The sequence below is a fragment of the Anas platyrhynchos genome, chromosome 6, assembly GCF_047663525.1.
Source record: "Anas platyrhynchos isolate ZD024472 breed Pekin duck chromosome 6, IASCAAS_PekinDuck_T2T, whole genome shotgun sequence".
Lineage (NCBI taxonomy): Eukaryota > Metazoa > Chordata > Aves > Anseriformes > Anatidae > Anas > Anas platyrhynchos.
The window spans coordinates 4,737,909-4,755,393 of NC_092592.1; the positions used below are offsets into that span (position 1 = coordinate 4,737,909).

The 17,485-nt window shown below is 39.4% G+C and overlaps 1 protein-coding gene across 5 annotated transcripts in view; it reads left to right on the plus strand.

Annotated features, from left to right (window-relative positions):
* Window positions 1-17,485, plus strand: part of PRKG1 (protein kinase cGMP-dependent 1) — a 450,310-nt gene that overhangs the window by 253,447 nt on the left and 179,378 nt on the right. The gene's annotated exons all lie outside the window — the stretch shown is intronic.

Genomic DNA, 17,485 nt, shown 5'->3' on the forward strand with positions numbered 1-17,485 from the left:
TCCTTTCCAAATCAACATTTTGCGTTGCAATATTGTTTGTGGCTGTGTATACCAGGATTGTTTTCCATTGCTTGCTAAAATGTAGTAAAGAGTAGACATCTTGAGATCTGAGATTCTGCAAATATTAAAGTAGATGAAATTACTGTACATAAGGTTATTTTATTCTGAACACAAGATGTCACTTAAAATGAGACTCTGCAGAGGTAGCATGATCTCCAAAACATGATCTGCAGCACAGCCACAGGCTGGATAGCATTGGGTGGCTTCACTGAGGTGTCCCTTACACATGAAAAGATGAGGAGGCAGCCTAGAATTACCAAGCAAGACGTGACAGGTTGTTGTTTTGCAAATGCTGTATGGTGATAATCTTTGCATCTTTGATCTGTTAGCTGTTTAAAATGTCCTGGTTAGTCATTCACACCCTAGTTGTGGCAGCAGAGGGCAGAACAGTGATGCTTAGCTTTAAAGATGGATGAATTGTGACGAATTGCAAAAGATACTACGTGTTGGAGATTCTTCAGAGTATAGTGTATGCTTCACATTTATGCCTTGTTTAAAAATGAGCAGTACAAACAGTAGTTATGACATGTAGTGGGTGGATTAAATGGTGAGGTTTCACATAGCCATAGAGAGATGGGAATAGGCTGTCTCTGACTGTGAAAACTAACAGACATCCCTGATATTTGGCCAGTTTGGTTGCATGTATCAAAAATTTTTTTGAATTACTTGGTGGGAACTTTTGCTCATTAACACTGACTTTAATGAATCTCACAACAGCTCAGAGTTTCTAGAAGTGGAAGACAAGTTTATGTTTGGCCAGTGTTGATTGAATGTGGTGATGGTCATCTTAGACAAAATACTTAACAACTGAAACGGGATTCAGGTCATAAAAGAGGATGATAGGACTGTGAGAAATGGTGGCCTTGTGGGAAGTTAGCGTTGGGAATATTTTTTGAGGTCTTTTACTGTGGAAACAAGTCTGGATGATAAATATAGAAGCATTGATGTAATGTCATCATATGCCTGTGAGGAATTTGACCTGGTGTGAAACAACTGAAAACTAATGTAGAAAATGTTTGGAGGGTCTGGACCAGCATCAGTGGCTGGAAACAAACTTAATGCAATGTCGGGCCAAAAAAAGTTGGAAATCCTTGGGCCAGTAGTCAAAAAACAGGGCAATTACATGAGCCTGCATATGGTGTGCTCTCTGCAGCTGGAAGAACTTGCCCAACTCAGATGTCCATAATTCAGGATAAGTTGAGAAGAGTCATGGGAATAATTATGGGGATGGAAAATTTGCTTTATACTGAGGGACACAAGAAGATGAAGATATCTAATCTAACTGAGAGAAGACAACGTAGTAAAATGTTCATGGTATGTAGGAATCCATGCAGGGGACCTTAATAAAAGGCTCATAGAGAAGGCAAAAAAAGAGGACAGAGCTTGAGATAGGGTAACAATAAGCCTTGTGTTATAACAAAGGTAATTCTTGGATATTGAAACAAGGTGAAAGAGATTATGATGGATTTTATTATTTATTTTGAAATCAAGTTTTTATGTTTCTCTAAAAATCGCATTCTGTTTTAAAGCAATTAGTTCAAAAAGGTTCTATGTCCTGTGCTGTACCAGAAATCAGAGTACATGGTTTATTATCTGGCTTTCACGGTTTACTAATCAATTTGTAATTCACTGATACTCACTTAGAATGACTCATGCTCACTTAGAATGACTCATTGATATCAGTTTTAAAATTTAGGATTAATCCCAGAAAACCCAGTGCAAATGACCATTGCATTTTGCCAGGATAAAGGCCTTAGTCCTTAATTTGTAAAACTACTTCTATAGCTTACTGACAGTGTAGGAAATAGCAATGGGAGACACCCTTGTGCATTGATCTCTCTTTTATGGCCACAGATGTTCCTTGTTTGTCATTCTGACTGCGTGCCCACACAACACATCTCACCAGTGGTTTGACCTGGAAGGATAAATTGCCTAAGTATCCAGAACTACTCTCCAAAGGGGTCAAAACCCTTCAGCTCCGAAGTGATCAGTGTCAAATTATTAATAAATCAATAGGTTGGAAATCAAAGCGAAAGCAGCAACACAGCAGACTAGGGAGGTCTTTTTGTGTCTGACTCCTGTAAAGGGCTCAGAAAGATATATTCACTTTGCTGCATGACAGTGAACTTCACTTAATTTTGCCCCTCTAATAATCAGATATTAATAGGTATCAGGGCCTATGTGAAAGGATTATTATTATATATATATTACTGTTATTGTTATCGTTTCGAATGAATGAGTAACCTGAGCAATTCTTGACAGGAACACACAGGCAGAAGTTTAGCTTCTGTATCTACTTTTCTGCTCTTCTAAGAAGAAATTTACCACAATGTATTTGACCACCTGTGGAAGCTCTCAGCTCATTATCTTGGTAGAAGACATGACTAAATACAATTTTCAAATACCGTAGATTGTTTTATAGATTTTTGATTACATTGATAATTGTGATAAAAAAAAAAATACAATTTTACTTTGGGGGCGGGGATGTTGGATTAATATTTTGCTCTCATTTGCAATGAGAGGCAGTGTGTCTTTAGAGATACATGCTTGTGTGGGCCTGAACAGTCTTATCAACTTGCAGCCTGAAACAATGGGCTGTAACACCCTAGGTTTTCTTTGATTAGCTACTCTGCATGCACTGCGGCTTCCAGAAATCAGTGTCAATTCTTCATTATTTTTTCTTTTGTGGTTCAAAGTGACAGTTAAATAGGCAGTGGATCTGTCACCTTAAATGAATCTTAGTGTTCTTCACTGATGGTGTTTTATTAACCATGCAAGTCCATGGCAGAGAAATGCTCTTACCAGTGCTTGTGACTATTGTGTCTGTCCAGGGACAATCATGCCTTTGGGTTACATTTGTCTGGAAATCATTTTGCCACTGAATTCTAGTATGTAACATTCAAGTACGCTCCAAATAACATTTTTGGCTTCCACTTACTTTCTGTTCTCTCTGTTTGGGACTGCACAGCAAGTCATTAAAAGGACTATCCACAAAATGGCTTCTAGTGCTGCAGAAATAACTAATCACCAAGGGAAATTACTGGTCACTTGCTGGATGCTGAACAGTTGTAAAATCAACTTCTACCTTTCTTATCCCAATAAAAAGGATAAGAGTGCACTGGAGCACTCTCCATTTCTATGCATATCTTCATCCACCAGCCCTTCACAAAGCCTCTATTCTGGCATATGCTAGAACAGTAATTTTTCTCCTTGCAAAATTGTTAATCGCCTTGGGTTGGTAATTGGAAAACCAACTGAGGTCTCCAATGAAAAAAAACCTGCTAGAGGATTATTTACAGGCTCCAAAGAAATCATGCTTGTATTCCTACAAATTGAAATGTTTAAAATATGTTGAATGTTCGGGAGAGAAGGTAGTTAAAGAAGTGTCTTTTTTCCACACTTGGTGGGAAGTTTTGCATGCCAACTAATTTTTAGAAGGGTGTCTCAGACTTTATGTTTGAAAACTGTATATCCAAACTGTCTTTTGATCCTAATGAAAAATGTGAGTTTGTCTGCAAATGCACAATGACAAACAGAACGTTTTGGCTAACCATTTATTTGATGAACAATGCAGCTTTAGGGCTGCATAATTTGTTGACAGAATATTTCAGAAATAATGAAAGAAACTTCAGCGCTCTCAGTGATCGATTCTTGCATGATGAAATAAGTGGCTACAAGGATGACAGGAGAGCGGTGGATGTAATTCCTTTTGGTTTAGAAAGTCTTTAGGCACCGTTGCATGCAGTATTGTCACTTGAAAGCTGAGGACATGTGGGCTAGATTCACGATGGTTGGATGTGTTGAAATTTGGCAAGGCTGTCAGGCTCAAAGAGAGGTAATCAATGACTTTGGTGTTCAGCTGGTGTTGGTGAAAAGCAAAGTTCATTAGGGGATGATCGTGGGGCAAGTACTCCATGTCTCCACTGGCCACCCAGATGATTGGACAGTCATCTTCAGCAGATGTCCATCAAAGGACAAGAATTAGGGGATAGGGGCTGTTTGTGCCAAGCCAAAAAAATGGACCTTCATTTGAGGGAGACCTTGAGAAGTTTGTCTATTGTGTCAAAATCAACAGGTTTGTCCAGTGCTTAGGAAAGTTGTGTGTTTGAGGATACTCCGTGTAAAGATTTCAGGAGGAATCTCATAGGTCAGGTCTGGATTTAACAGGGAGTTGCTTATGCCAAAGAAGTTAACAACCTGATCTTTTCATCTAAAGGTTAGATACTCACAGAGAAAAAATACCAGTGCAAGAGGTAGTATTTCACATGATGACCACCGTGTGTAAGAAAATAGGTCAGGCAGGATCAGCTTCATTACCATGGCAACTTCTTAATTGCTAGTGGAGAAGGCTATGCTAGGTGCTAAACAGATTTATTTTTACAATGTACCTGGAGGGCATCGAAGTCACAGTAAACAGCAGTTACTTTTCTAATACTCTGAGTGTACTTTGAGATCATATTCAGGTTCTTTTCTATATTTCTATGCACTCAAGGTTGTGTTTTATGTATGAGTGAGTGCTCAGCTGAAGGGTTTATGGGGAAACTTCCAACCATTCTGACTTAGGAGTGTAAGGTTGCTGGGTGTCTTCCTATTCTGAGATCCAGCTCCAATGTAAAAAATGCACGACACAATAGGAAATGTCAGTGTCTAATTCATGCACTCAAGGAGGTCACAGTGGCAACAGAGCTTCCATATACTTCATTTTTATCCTTTTATTTATATTGTCTAAATTGAATGGCCATGATAAAACTCTTGAAACTGTAGCAGTTTGTGCAAGAAAGGGGTTTGAGGCTTCAAACTCTATATTTAGCTACCATTTATTCCCAGAGTTTGCAGAGTGTTTTCAATGCATCTACAGGGAGGACCTTGGTGTGCAACTTCCAAAAACACATTTTGCATGAGAGAAATGCATGACAATTTTATTACGAGACTTGTTACATTGCTTTGACAAATGTGAGTTGCCACTAACAGAGTCTGGTACGGCGTCGAGTCGTAAGCCTCAAGATACAGCCAGAAATAGTTGAGAAGCTGGGAGAGAAATGAATACATGAGTATTCAGTAAAGTTCATACTTCACAGAGCAAATAGTAAATATTTAACATTTGATCGCTGTCTCTCACTCTGGGTCCCTTACAGCTGTATTCTGAATTCAGGTCCATGCTTAAACCATTCCCAAACCTTCAAAATTGTGCATCGGGCTTGAGGGAAGATACTTCTGAAGGTATTGTAATTTGGTTAGGTTCAGGCAGGAATTTTGAGGTCTGTAAGTAGCTAGCAGTTCATTAACTTGGAGTCTGCTTTCTTGGAAGTATTCTTCGAAGTTTAAATTTGCTGTGAAGTTGCTCAGTATTTAGCAACTGTCTTTGCAGTGCAAACACCCAGTGTTTTGCAGAAGGCTGTGCACTTAATGAGAACAGCCTTTCTTCTCGCTGCTCTCTCCTGGCACTGCTCATAGTAGTACTTAATAACGTGGTAGTGGTTAAAAACCTGCTTTGGACTCTGTTATTAAAGATGCTTTAGAAACAGATTTAGAACAGATTGCCTGGTCTGAAAGATTCACAGCCTGGCTCAAAGCATTTTGAGCAAAATAAACAGTTAACGTGTCATGGGTGCAGAATGCAGGAAAAATTGGGATAATGCTTAGGTGTTGACAGTTCTTCCTTTAAGAAATAAATGGTCATGAGATAGAAGTGACACCTTTGTCTACCAGCCACAATTGAGAAAGCAAGCTTCTTCTAATGGGGTGAGTAAAAAAAACCACCATGGCAGAAGTTGAAGAAAGGTGTTATTTCTTGACATTATCTAATTGACATTTATTTTCTGTAAGTCAGAAAGATCCAATACAGATTCACAAGTGGAGGCATTTTGATAACTGTTAGTTAAATAACAGATCATAAGAAGTGCTTTTTCTCTCTGCTGGAAAGGGCTGGCTGATACTTTTGAAGAGAGCCACGGTGCAAAAAAAACACATATGGTTTAGTAAGCAAACTTGCATATCAAAGGATTTAGCTTTCATTTAATCTTTCCTTATGGATGGCTGACAGTTATCACATTGCCCAGCTAGCCCAGCTGTGGATGAGAAACAGACTAATATAAAAGTGGATATTGATGTGCCACTTGTCACTGATTTATTTTTTTTTCCTCCTGGGCCATTTGGTAAACCTTTGCTAAAAGTGTATTTCAACAAGAACAGAGATTTCTTCAAGAGTCTGATTAGCTGTAACTTCAGTTAACTCTTAAACACAAAACCCTTAAGATGAACTCATTTGAAATATCACATAATCATGTTTTGCTGATTATAAATCCTTTGGGGATTAATACGTGTCGGAAGTACATGTTTGTTCAAGCAAAAATGAAATAGCATTCACTGGCTCTTTGGAGCTTTGAAATACAGTGAAGTATTACTTCCTCTGCAAATTGGAACCATCCATATGGGAAAATAAAGTGCATGAATTGGAATACATCCTTCTGAAGGGGCAATTTTAGTCTTTGTTAATAATCTGGATGAGACAGTTGCTGACTGCAAATAAACCATGTTGCTGAATACAAAATAAACAGTATTGAGATTAAAAATATGGACAAGGGTCTTTGAATTCATCTTGTCGCAATGCATAACTCAGGAGCACGTAATGTACGCTGAACTGTATTAGAGTTTAAAGGCCAAATTAAGTAAAGAACTGGGCATGCTTCCAAAAGAATAGCTCATTAAACTTCAGCCCTCCGTTGGTTGTTAGGAAGCATGCAGGAAGGCCACCCTTTGATAGTCTTTGGCAAGGAATATCACATCTAATTTTGGATTTGACATTAGAAAAAGATGTTGTAGCTTCTGCTAGAGACATGAAAGCATGCTGTGCTGGAGTTGAAGCCTCAGCATAGAAAAAGCTGCTGGTTTGGTATTTGGGTGCAATTAGAGGCGTGAGTGAAATATTGTGATAATATTGCATTATATTCATGGGAAACTAACAGTGATTCATAAGGAAAATAGATCCTTTCTTTATTTAGTTTGTATCTCTGTAAAGCGTTCAGTACGAAGGATGCTTTTTATGTTCTACTAATGCAACCTGTTTGTATTTATCAATTTTTATGTCCTATATGTTGCGATACTGTAGCTATTTCTCTTGTTCATGAGTTACACCTACAGCTTGGCAAACTTGTTTGGCAGGTAAAAGAAGAAAATTGACTTCAACAAATATCTGACATACATCTTAAGTCAGGAAGAGGGCTTAGGGAGCTTTTACCCTTTCTTTTGTTTTGCTGGTTCTGCTCCTTCTTTTGATACCCAGACAAACTCCCTCAGAACCACCAACAACCACTGATGGATCTAGGAGCAAAGGGAGTATGCCAGGTTTTTCTTGAATTAAATATTTCTATCTTTCAGTTTAACCATGTTGTTCCAGACTGCCTTAGTTTTTCTTCTTCCTGATCATTTTAAAACACTAACATGGGCATAGCATTTAGCTATTTTTCTGAGTATATTCTTACGCTGTTTTGGTGCTCACAGGTAATATTGCTTTTAGAAATGCCAGTCTGATGAGCAATAGGATATCTGGCCTGTGCTATAATTCTGTGAGTTTCACCCAAAGAGCTGAGTGAAAGCAGTATAAGATGAGCAGCATGTTCTGGACATGGGTGGCAGCGTATGATAAATGGCGGTGGCTCGTAAAGCTTGCCCTGCTACCTGGCCAACCACCAGGGATATTTGCTGTGTCTCTTTATGACTTCCATGCTTTCAAACATTGCATCTGTCCTCAGTGTGCTTTTCAGCTCTCTCTCCTGTGACTTAGAACAAGATGAGATTTTCATTCTTCTGTTTAAAAAACCTGTTGTATGACTTTGGTCATTTATCTTCAAAAGAAAAAAAAATAAAATGTTGGTGATGTTAGGCATAAATCAATAGCTTTTACAGGGTAGGAACTCACCCAAAGGGAATGCTGAGAAGGTGGTACTCATGCCTCTGCTATTGTTTTAGCCTGAGCCCACACTATTCTGAGTATGAGAGGTATTTTTAGCTTATGATCATAGAATATTGTTTGTTTGGAAGGACAGTGCAGCATGCACGTGTGCAGTGTCTGCGGTCTTGGATGTAGACTATCCACCGTTGTACAAAAACAGTTGAAGGAGTATCAATTCAGAAATCAAGTAGATGAAAAAGCAGTGGGTGCTGAAGTGCTGCTGCCTTGGAGGACAAAAGTGTGATGCCATAACTGTTCATAGTTGCAAGAGAAACACTGTTGATGCATGTTTGAGTATTGGTGGTTAAAGAAATCATCCGAGATAGTCTGTTGTGATGGAGGCAGTACGTTGTGATAATGTGAAAATAGAAAAGTTATTTCTGGATTCAAATGTGAAGATGCTTTTCCAGGAAGGAAAACCCATTGGAGAGGTTAAGTTCTTGTCTTTATTGTGGTGTGCTTGAAGGCTAAGAAAGGCAGTGTGTTTGCAGCTCTCAAAGTACATCTTTATTCAAGTCTCTGAGTACAGTACATATTTTTTACCTGGTAATTGTTGTGTTTTGTATTTGCAAAGTACAAGAAAGATTAAGTACAAAATCTTTAATGTGATTAGAAATAGCTGTTTAGATGCATATCTCATTATTGCAAATAATAATTTGTAATCGTTGAGAGACTTTGCAATCTGCCTTATACATACGAATAGTAGTTTCCTTTCAGAATCATTTAGCAAGCTGAAGTATGAAGATCTACAGATAGGCAAGTATAATTACCAGAAAATAATTTGTTACAGAAAGTAGCCATTGGCATTTATAAGTGCAGATCTCATTCAGAAGCTTTTGTTTCATGTGATATCCTGCTGAGTAAAGCTAATTTTTTGATCACTGAGTCCCATAGATTACAGGTTTAATAAACTGATTATTTTGCCTTCCTTGTCCCTAGTTTATGATGTCTCTTTTGTGCCTCACAATATGTATGAAAATATTCCCTAAGTGATGCACCAACTTTTCTAATGACTTTGCTCTTATTATTTACATTTTTAAGACCAGGAATACCTGGGTAGAGGGTTTTTGTTTGTTTGTTTGTTTTGTTTTGTTTTCAGAAAAAAAATAAGGCTTTTAATGAACTATATTTTCCCCATTGTTGATCTGTAACTGTTCAGTTCGTGTTGATTTGAACAAAACAAAGAATGTGGTTCCTATCTGGGAGCTTCCAGTGAAAGTGACACAAGGAATAAATGTAGGAGTTTCAGAGTAACGAGGAGTTCTACTCTTCAGACTTCTGCCAAAAAGTATTGATTTGTATCTAGGAGATCAAGATGAGGTTCTTTTCTCATTCTTGGGCTGACCTAAACCTGGTTCTCAGGATAATGTCATAACCATGAGATGGTATCAGATACTTGGGGTGGCCCATTCTTAATCTCTCCTGGAGAAGAGACACACCAGGAAAAACAACAACAACAACAACAAAAATAGTGCAAATGTTTACTGATGCTTAGTCTTGATTTCAGGAATCTCTCACTTCCATGAGTTGTTTTTTTGGCTGTCAATTAAGATGTTTTTCCATCCACACAGAGCAGTTTCCTCAGGAAAGGCTGAGAACAGCCTACTCATCTGAGGTCTTCCAATCAAAACCACATGGTAAAGCGTGGAAACCATTCTTAAAACCTTAAGAATGGTTTTTGAATGGCCAAAATTTCATCACTATGTTTTAATACGTATTTCTTGTGGAGGAGCAAGTACTTGGCTTCCCTGAGCAATTGTTGATGAGTTTTAATCAAAATGATCGTTTGGTTTTGGTTTTGAAATTGCGGCTTTTGTTTGATGTGGGTACTTTTTCTGAGGATCTGGAGAGAAGGCTTCTGCTCCTGGGGGTGGCTTTCTTCCCAATTTGAAAGGTATCAGCTTCATCTTGATGATGATATTTAAAGATAAAATCCCCCATTAGCATGAATTTGGTCAGAAAATAATTACTCAGAATTAGGGTGAGAAGAAGAAGGTGCAAAGTGATGTCAGGCTGGGGATGCAAACCACCTCCAGCAAACCTGCCTGCTGCTGGAGCGTGAACTAAAATAATTCTGCTAGGTTAAATCATTTCCAACTCTGTGTGTTTAAATAACTCTACAAAGTATCTCAGGAATAACAAGCTATCAGCACCACAACAACATGGAGCACATAAAATTCTCAATACCAAACAGCGTCTGTATTTCTGGAGGCGTTTGCATTTGCATTAGGGCAGCAAAGGGGGAAAACTCATCAGCTCATACATACTTTCCTGGTGCTGCTGATCAGTGTCTCTCGGCCAGGCTCCGAAATAAAACAGAATGGAACAACTGGGGCTTGACCTCCTGGTTGCAATAACCAATACTAGTCAATTCTGGCACTGGAAGGCAGTGTGTTGGAATTCTGGCCACATGTAATATTTCATTCTTACAAAAAAATGATCCAAAGATGTATTTTAATTTCTGTTCCTCATTTTAGGAAGCATCCCAGGAATCTGGAGTGGAGTTAATGACTTGCGATGCACTTAATTGCCTGTTAATGTTACTTTGTGCTGAGCAGGCAAAAAGTGTGAGCTGAGCAGGCTACCCTGAGAGGCTTATTGCTTCTTTATCTAAAGACAGATAAAAATTAAGAGAGAAAACAAATTATTGTGATACAAGACAAAGTAGCGTGAGATTATGCACCAAAGAGTGCTCAAGTCAACAACTATATATATATATATTTTTCTGAATGTTATTTCTATTAACTAGCTTGAATCTTTTGATCTTAATATAAATTCAGTTGTGAAGAAAAAGCTAAACAGAGATATGAAACAGGAAAAGGAAAAGAGTAGAAGGTGTATATGGACATCATTTTAGAAGAGAAATATATATATAGCAGCTCAGGGATGAGTTGCTGAACCTTAAATATATGTTGAGGTTCTGTTCTGAGTGGGAGTAGGTTTAAAATGCTAATAGTCTCTCCCCTTTGTGTCTCCATTTATGAGAAAATAGTCAACATAAATAATTTGACTTGTCTAGATATGATTATCTAACAGAACAATTTATCTTTTTTGGTTTTTATTTCAGGGAACTAATTCTAATTTTATGTAGGTTCTGCATTCTTACTAATATTGATAGGAATTACATTTTTGAAATAAAGTAAACTGGACTTAGTCAAGTTTCTAACGGAGCATATTTTCCTTCGCGATTTTAGAAAAGTTCAGTAAATATTGCCATTCGAGTGTTAAATGTTTTTATGTCCAGCCTGAGACTGGTCTCATTTTCCTGTATCCTTTGCACATTAGCAAACTGTAATAATCATTTTATGCATTTGTCCTCTACTTTCATGGGATATATTTTTAATGTGCAGACATAAGGTGACAGTTTTATTGCTTTTATGAGCATCAGGAATACGTTCTAAATTCGATTATATACTGTCTCTGGAAATATCACACAAGCGACTTGCCAATAAACACAACTCATAGATTACCTACCTCCCTAGTTTTTGATAATTATCAGAGTGATTTAAACTGTGGGATTTGAGTATATTATTGCTTGTGACTTCAAAAAAATAAAGGTAATGCATATTGGGCAGAATAATTTAAACTTTGTATAGACACTGATAAACCCATATAGTTATTTCTGGAAAATGGTGAAAGAGTTTCTACAGCTCAAGAGAAGAGAAACTTGCAGTGTGTCCCAGCAGTTGACAGTGTGATTAGAAAAATGTATTTTGAAGTGTAGAGAAAACAAGGAATTATATACAATGAAAATGACCTCATGGAACATGCCAATAGGAATTACATTGTTGAATTGAACTTTAGATAAAGAAGAATAAAGCTTAAGTTAAAATGCCCTCAAAGGGGCAGTAAAAATTCTTAAGTATTTAGAACTTCTTAAATATTTAGAAAGTTACATCTGACATTCAGTGAATTTAACATTCTGTTATCTGCTAGCAAGGAAGCCAAGCAGGACCAGCTGGCCAACGCACAGTACAAATCGTTAAGATACCATTTTTAACAAAAAAACCCAAACTGCAAAGCTTTGATAGCTTTCAAAGCAAATCGCGATATGTGTGTGCACAAACACATAGGTTTTTTAATGTTTTATGCAAGGATGGGAAAACAGAAGATAACAGTTGAAAAAAAAAAAGGTGGTATTCAAAACAGCTAAATAATGTGTATACCCTTATCAGGAATAAGTAAATACAAAACAAAAAAATATTTTTGGAGCATAGATTAATAAAACAGTTTGTATTAGAAGAGCCCCTGAGGTCATCTGGTCCAAATCCCTCTTCAGAAGAGTAGGTGAAGTTTTCTTTCCCTTTACATTTGCTGAATTTGCAGTTTCAGTAGGCACAGAGATTCAGAAAGCAAGTGGCTCCCAAAAACCCCCTGCCCGGTGGATTAAAAGGCTGTGTCACACTGTTTTGAGGCAGTCTTCACAGGGTTTTGGATGCCAGAGGCATTCAAAAAAAGAAAAAAAAAAAAAAACAGCAAAAAAGCAAGAATCTCCTTAACAAATAAGATAAATTACAACCTCCACAGACAGATGTATGCCACCAAATTTTTCTTAGACAAAGGAAAAAGGAAGTCTTTATTTAAAAAAATACATAACTTGAACCTTGTTTTATAGCCTCCCAAATGAAGACAACACTATCCCAAATAATTCTGCTCTGATTTGTAATTCCACTGGATCTTCCTTTTCTTCATCTGCAAGATCCCATAAATCTTACAGAATCACAGAACGGTTTGGGTTGGGAGGGACTGTAAAGATCATCTAATTCCAACCCCACTGCCATGCACAGGGACCTCTCCCACAAGCCAAGGCTGTCCAAAGCCCTATCCAGCCTGGCCTTGGGCATGCACGGGTTCTCTGGGCAGCCTTTTCCAGTGCCTCACCACCCTTACAGTGAAGGGTTTCTTCTTAATGTCTTATCTTAATCTACCTTCTTTTAGTTTAAAGCCATTTCCTCCTTGTCATATTCCTACACCCCCTGACAAAGTGCTGCTCCACAGCTTTCCTGTAGCACCCTGTAGGTACTGGAAGGTCGCTTGTCAGGTCTCCCTGGAGCCTTCTCCATGCTGAACAACCCCAGCTTTCGCAGCCTGTCTTTGTAGGAGAGGTGCTCCATCTCCTTGATTATCTTTGTGGTCCTCCTCTGGACTCATTCTAGTATTTCCATGTCCTTCTTGGGGGCCCCACAGCTGGGTGCAGGGCTCCAGGTGGGGTCTCATGAGAGCAGAGCAGAGGGGGACAATCCCTTCCCTCACCTTGCCGCCCACACTGCTGTTGGTGCAGCCCAGGATGCAGCTGGCTTTCTGGGCTGCATGTGCACATTGCTGGCTCTTGTTTAGCTTCCTATCAACCAACACCCCCAGGTCCTTCTCAGAGCTGCTCTCCGTCCATTCTCTGCCCAGCCTGTGTTTATGCTTGAGATTGCCCTGACTCAGGTGCAGGACCTTGCATTTGGCCTTGTTGAACCTCATGGTGTTTGCAGAGGCCCAAGTCCCTCCGAATGGCATCCTGTCCCTTCCCTTCAACATGTCAACCACACCACTCAGCTTGGTGCCATCAGCAAACTTGATGAGGGTGCACTCCATCCCAGTGTCCATGTCACGGACAAAGATGTTAAACAGCGTCAGTCCCAATGCTTACCCCTGAGGAACACCACTCGTCACTGGTCTCCACCTGGACATCGAGCTGTCGACTGCAAATCTTTGAGTGCAACCATCCAGCCAATTTCTTTCCAACCACGTGGTCCATCAATCAGATCCATGACTCTCTCATTTAGAGACAAGGATATCATGTGGGACAATGTTAAATGTTTCACATGAGTCCAGGTAGATGGCGTCAGTTGCTCTTCCCCTATTCACCAATTCTGTAACCCCATTGTAGAAGGCCACCAAATTTGTTGGGCATGATCTGCTCATAGTGAAGCTATGCTGGCTGTCACCAGTCACCTCCTTATTCTCCACGTGCCTTAGCAGAGTTTCCAGGAGGATCCACTCCATAATCTTAAAACAGAGGTGAGAATGACTGCCCTGTAGTTCCCCAGGTCTTCCTTCTTTCCCTTTTTAAAAATAGGGCTGATGTTTCCCCTCTTCCAGTCAGTGGAAACTCACTGGACTACTTCTCAAATACGATGGAGAGAGGCTTAGTAACTACATCCACCAGTTCCCTCAGGAACCATGGATGCATCACATCAGGTCCCATGGACCTGTGCACCTTCAGGTTCCTTAGATGGTCTCAAAGCTGGTTTTCTCCTACAGTGGGGGGTTCTTCATTCTTCCAGTTCCTGACTTCTGGGGCCTGGGCCATGTGGCTGGAGCTCTCACCTATGGGAAAAAAAAAGTCATTGAGTACCTCAGCCTTTTCCATATCCCAGGAAACCAGGTCTCCTGTTTCTTTCTGGGATAGGCCTGCAATTTTCCTAGTCTTCCTTTTATTACCGATAATATCTTTATCAACCTATAGAAGCCTTTCTTGTTGCCTTTGATATCCCTGGCCAAATGTAATTCTAACAGGGCTTTCTTTGGCTTTCCTAAGTGTCTGTTTTCAATGTTTTATCTACTCCCATGTAAAAAACAACTCTGAATCCATATGCAATGATAAAGTTCCCCATCTCCCCAGTGCTTTGGCTAATTCTTGTAATCTCCTTTGAACTCTTCCCAGTATTTTACCCTGTTTTGCTATATGGGAACAGGACACAGTGTTTCTGGACTGGTCCAACTTGCATATAGTTTCAAGATTATCACTCTTTGGTCAGGTACTATTACTTCAACCAATGATAACAGAACTTTTTTTTTGGAGGAGGAAGTTATTTAGGAGGAGCTGGCTATCTTGTTTTAACTCAATGCCTATGTGCTTTCTCTGATGCTGTGGCTGTGATCTGCATGCCTGTTCCCAAAATGAGTTACTGAATACTTAGGCTATTAATGGGTTCTTTGGTAGATGTTAATCACCTGAGGGGAGTAAATCGCCTCATCTGCAAACTTGAGAAATGATCATCAATAAAATAGAAATGACAATGAATAGGAAATGGATTTATGGGAACTGTTTTCAACAGCTATTGCTCACTTATTTTAACCATCTTTTGATACCTGTCAGTGAGTCAGATTTTAATTAAAGTGTTTCCTTCTAAAAATATATAATGCTACTTTTAATCAAGATGCCACATAGCCTTGAATAAATCAAAGTATAGTAAATCAGTAAATTTGTCTTTTTCAGCCAGAGCCATAACATTATCATGACAACCAAAAAAATAATGACCAAAACCAAACAAACAAAAACAACCAAAAAGCTGACTGGCATAAATGATATTTTAAAAATATTTTTGATAGAATCCTAGATTCACTGGTTCATTAGGACAGGCTCTGCTCATAGCCAGGCTCGCTGGATGCTGCCATGAGCAAAAAGGGGCAGCACAGCACATCCTGTGTTACAGGGTTTCAACACTAAAAATGAGTATGCCAGCTTCTTACCTTTTAGGTCTTTCTCCTCTGGTTCACTAACATAGCTCGGGCTATTTTTAGCATCATGTTTCCATTCTGACTTCTTTCTGTCTACAACTGAAGTTGTGTCCCACCTTTTCCATGTATTAGATCTCTATCTATTAACCACGTTATCTGAAGGAATACCCACTAAAAATTCCCAAACACTCTTGTTTCAGTACTGTTTTTATCACTCTTTCAAAACATGCAAATGGAAAAGCTTTAAATGCTTGACCGTAGTCAAAAGATCATTGCTTATCAATGATATCAGTCCCTATCAACTCAGAAAGATTGAAATAGAATCATAAAATCATCTAGGTTGGAAAATACTTTCAAAGTCATCAAGTCCAACCATCAACCTGTCTTACTGAGTCCTGTCACTAAACAATGTCCCTTATTGCCATGTCCACACATCTTGTAAATATGTCCAGAGACGGCAACTTCACCTCTTCCCTGGGCAACCCATTTATTTCAATTCTTGGTAACCCACTCAGTGAAGAAACTCTTCCAAATATCAAATATAAACCTCCTCTGGCACAACTTGAGACCATTTCCTCACATCCTATTGCTTATTACTTGAGATAAGAGATCAGCATGCTACAATCTCCTTTGAGATAGTTGTAGAGAATGATGAGGTCTCCCCTGAGCCTCCTCTTTTCCAGACTGAACAACCCCAGTTCCCTCAGATGCTCTTTTTAAGTCTTGCTTTCTAGTCCCTTCACCAGCTTTGTTGGTCTTCTCTGCACATGCTCAAGCAACTCAATATCCCTCCTGTAGTGAGAGCACAAATCTGAGCACAGTACTCGGTACAGACTGACCAGTGCCATGTACAAGGGACAATCACTTCCCCAGTCCTGCTAGCCATGCTATTTCTGATACAAGCCAGGATGCCACTGGCCTTCTTGGCCACCTGGGCACACTGCTGGCTCATCTACAGCCCCAGTGGACCAACACCCTCAGGCCCTTTTCCTCTGGGCAGCTTTCCAGCCACTCTTCCTCAGACCTGTAGCACACTGTGGGGTTGTTAGGACCCAAACACAGCACCTGGCACTTAGCCTTGTTGAATGCCATACGACTGGATGCAGCCATCAGTCCAGCATATCCAGATCCCTCTGCAGAACCTTCCTAGCCTCAAGCAGATCAACACCCTCACAGAACTTGGTGTCATCTGCAAATTTACTGAGGGTGCACTTGATCACCTCATCCAGATGGTTGATAAAAATATTACACAAAACTGGCTGCAATATGAAGACCTGGGGAACACCGCTTGTGACTGACCACCAACCAGATTGAAGCCCATTCATGACAATCCTTTGGGTCCAGCCATCCAGCCAGTTCTTCATCCAGTGAATTGCACATTTGTGCACGCCCTAAGCAGCCAGTTTTTCCAGGAGAATACTGTGCGAAACCGTGTGAAATGCTTTATTAAAATCCAAGGAAACATATTCACAGCCTTTCCCTCATCTATTAAGCTGTTCATCTTATCATAGGAGGAGATCAGGTTAGTATAGTAGTGTTCTCACTGACATTCATATTGGGGATAAAGAGGCATTTATGTAGCATGTTGATGTTTTGTAATATGTTGAATAGCAATTATTTCAACAAGCTGATAGAAGTTAGTGAAGCTTTCATGTTGCAGTGGAAAAAAATGGAAATATAAGATGCACTGGATAGAGCAAAGTTACACATCTGTTGTCACTTAAGTGGAGAAAGATAGATGGAGCTTTCAGAAAGCTACAGTGCAGCTGAACATATCCAACATGTATTGGCTCAATAACGTCCATTAAATTTCCCAAGAATTTGCCCACCAGTACGAATGGCCATTACAAGGGTCAACTGAACCATGGTCAGTCCGTGTCACTGCCTACCAAGAAGTTTCTCCCATTCTCCAAACAAGTTTGTAACTGGAGTGTATTGTAGATACACCCACATGTCTGGATCTGTGCTCACCCTGCTTTTCATCCAACCCAAGATGTCTTTTGACTCCAGTTTGAGTCAGCT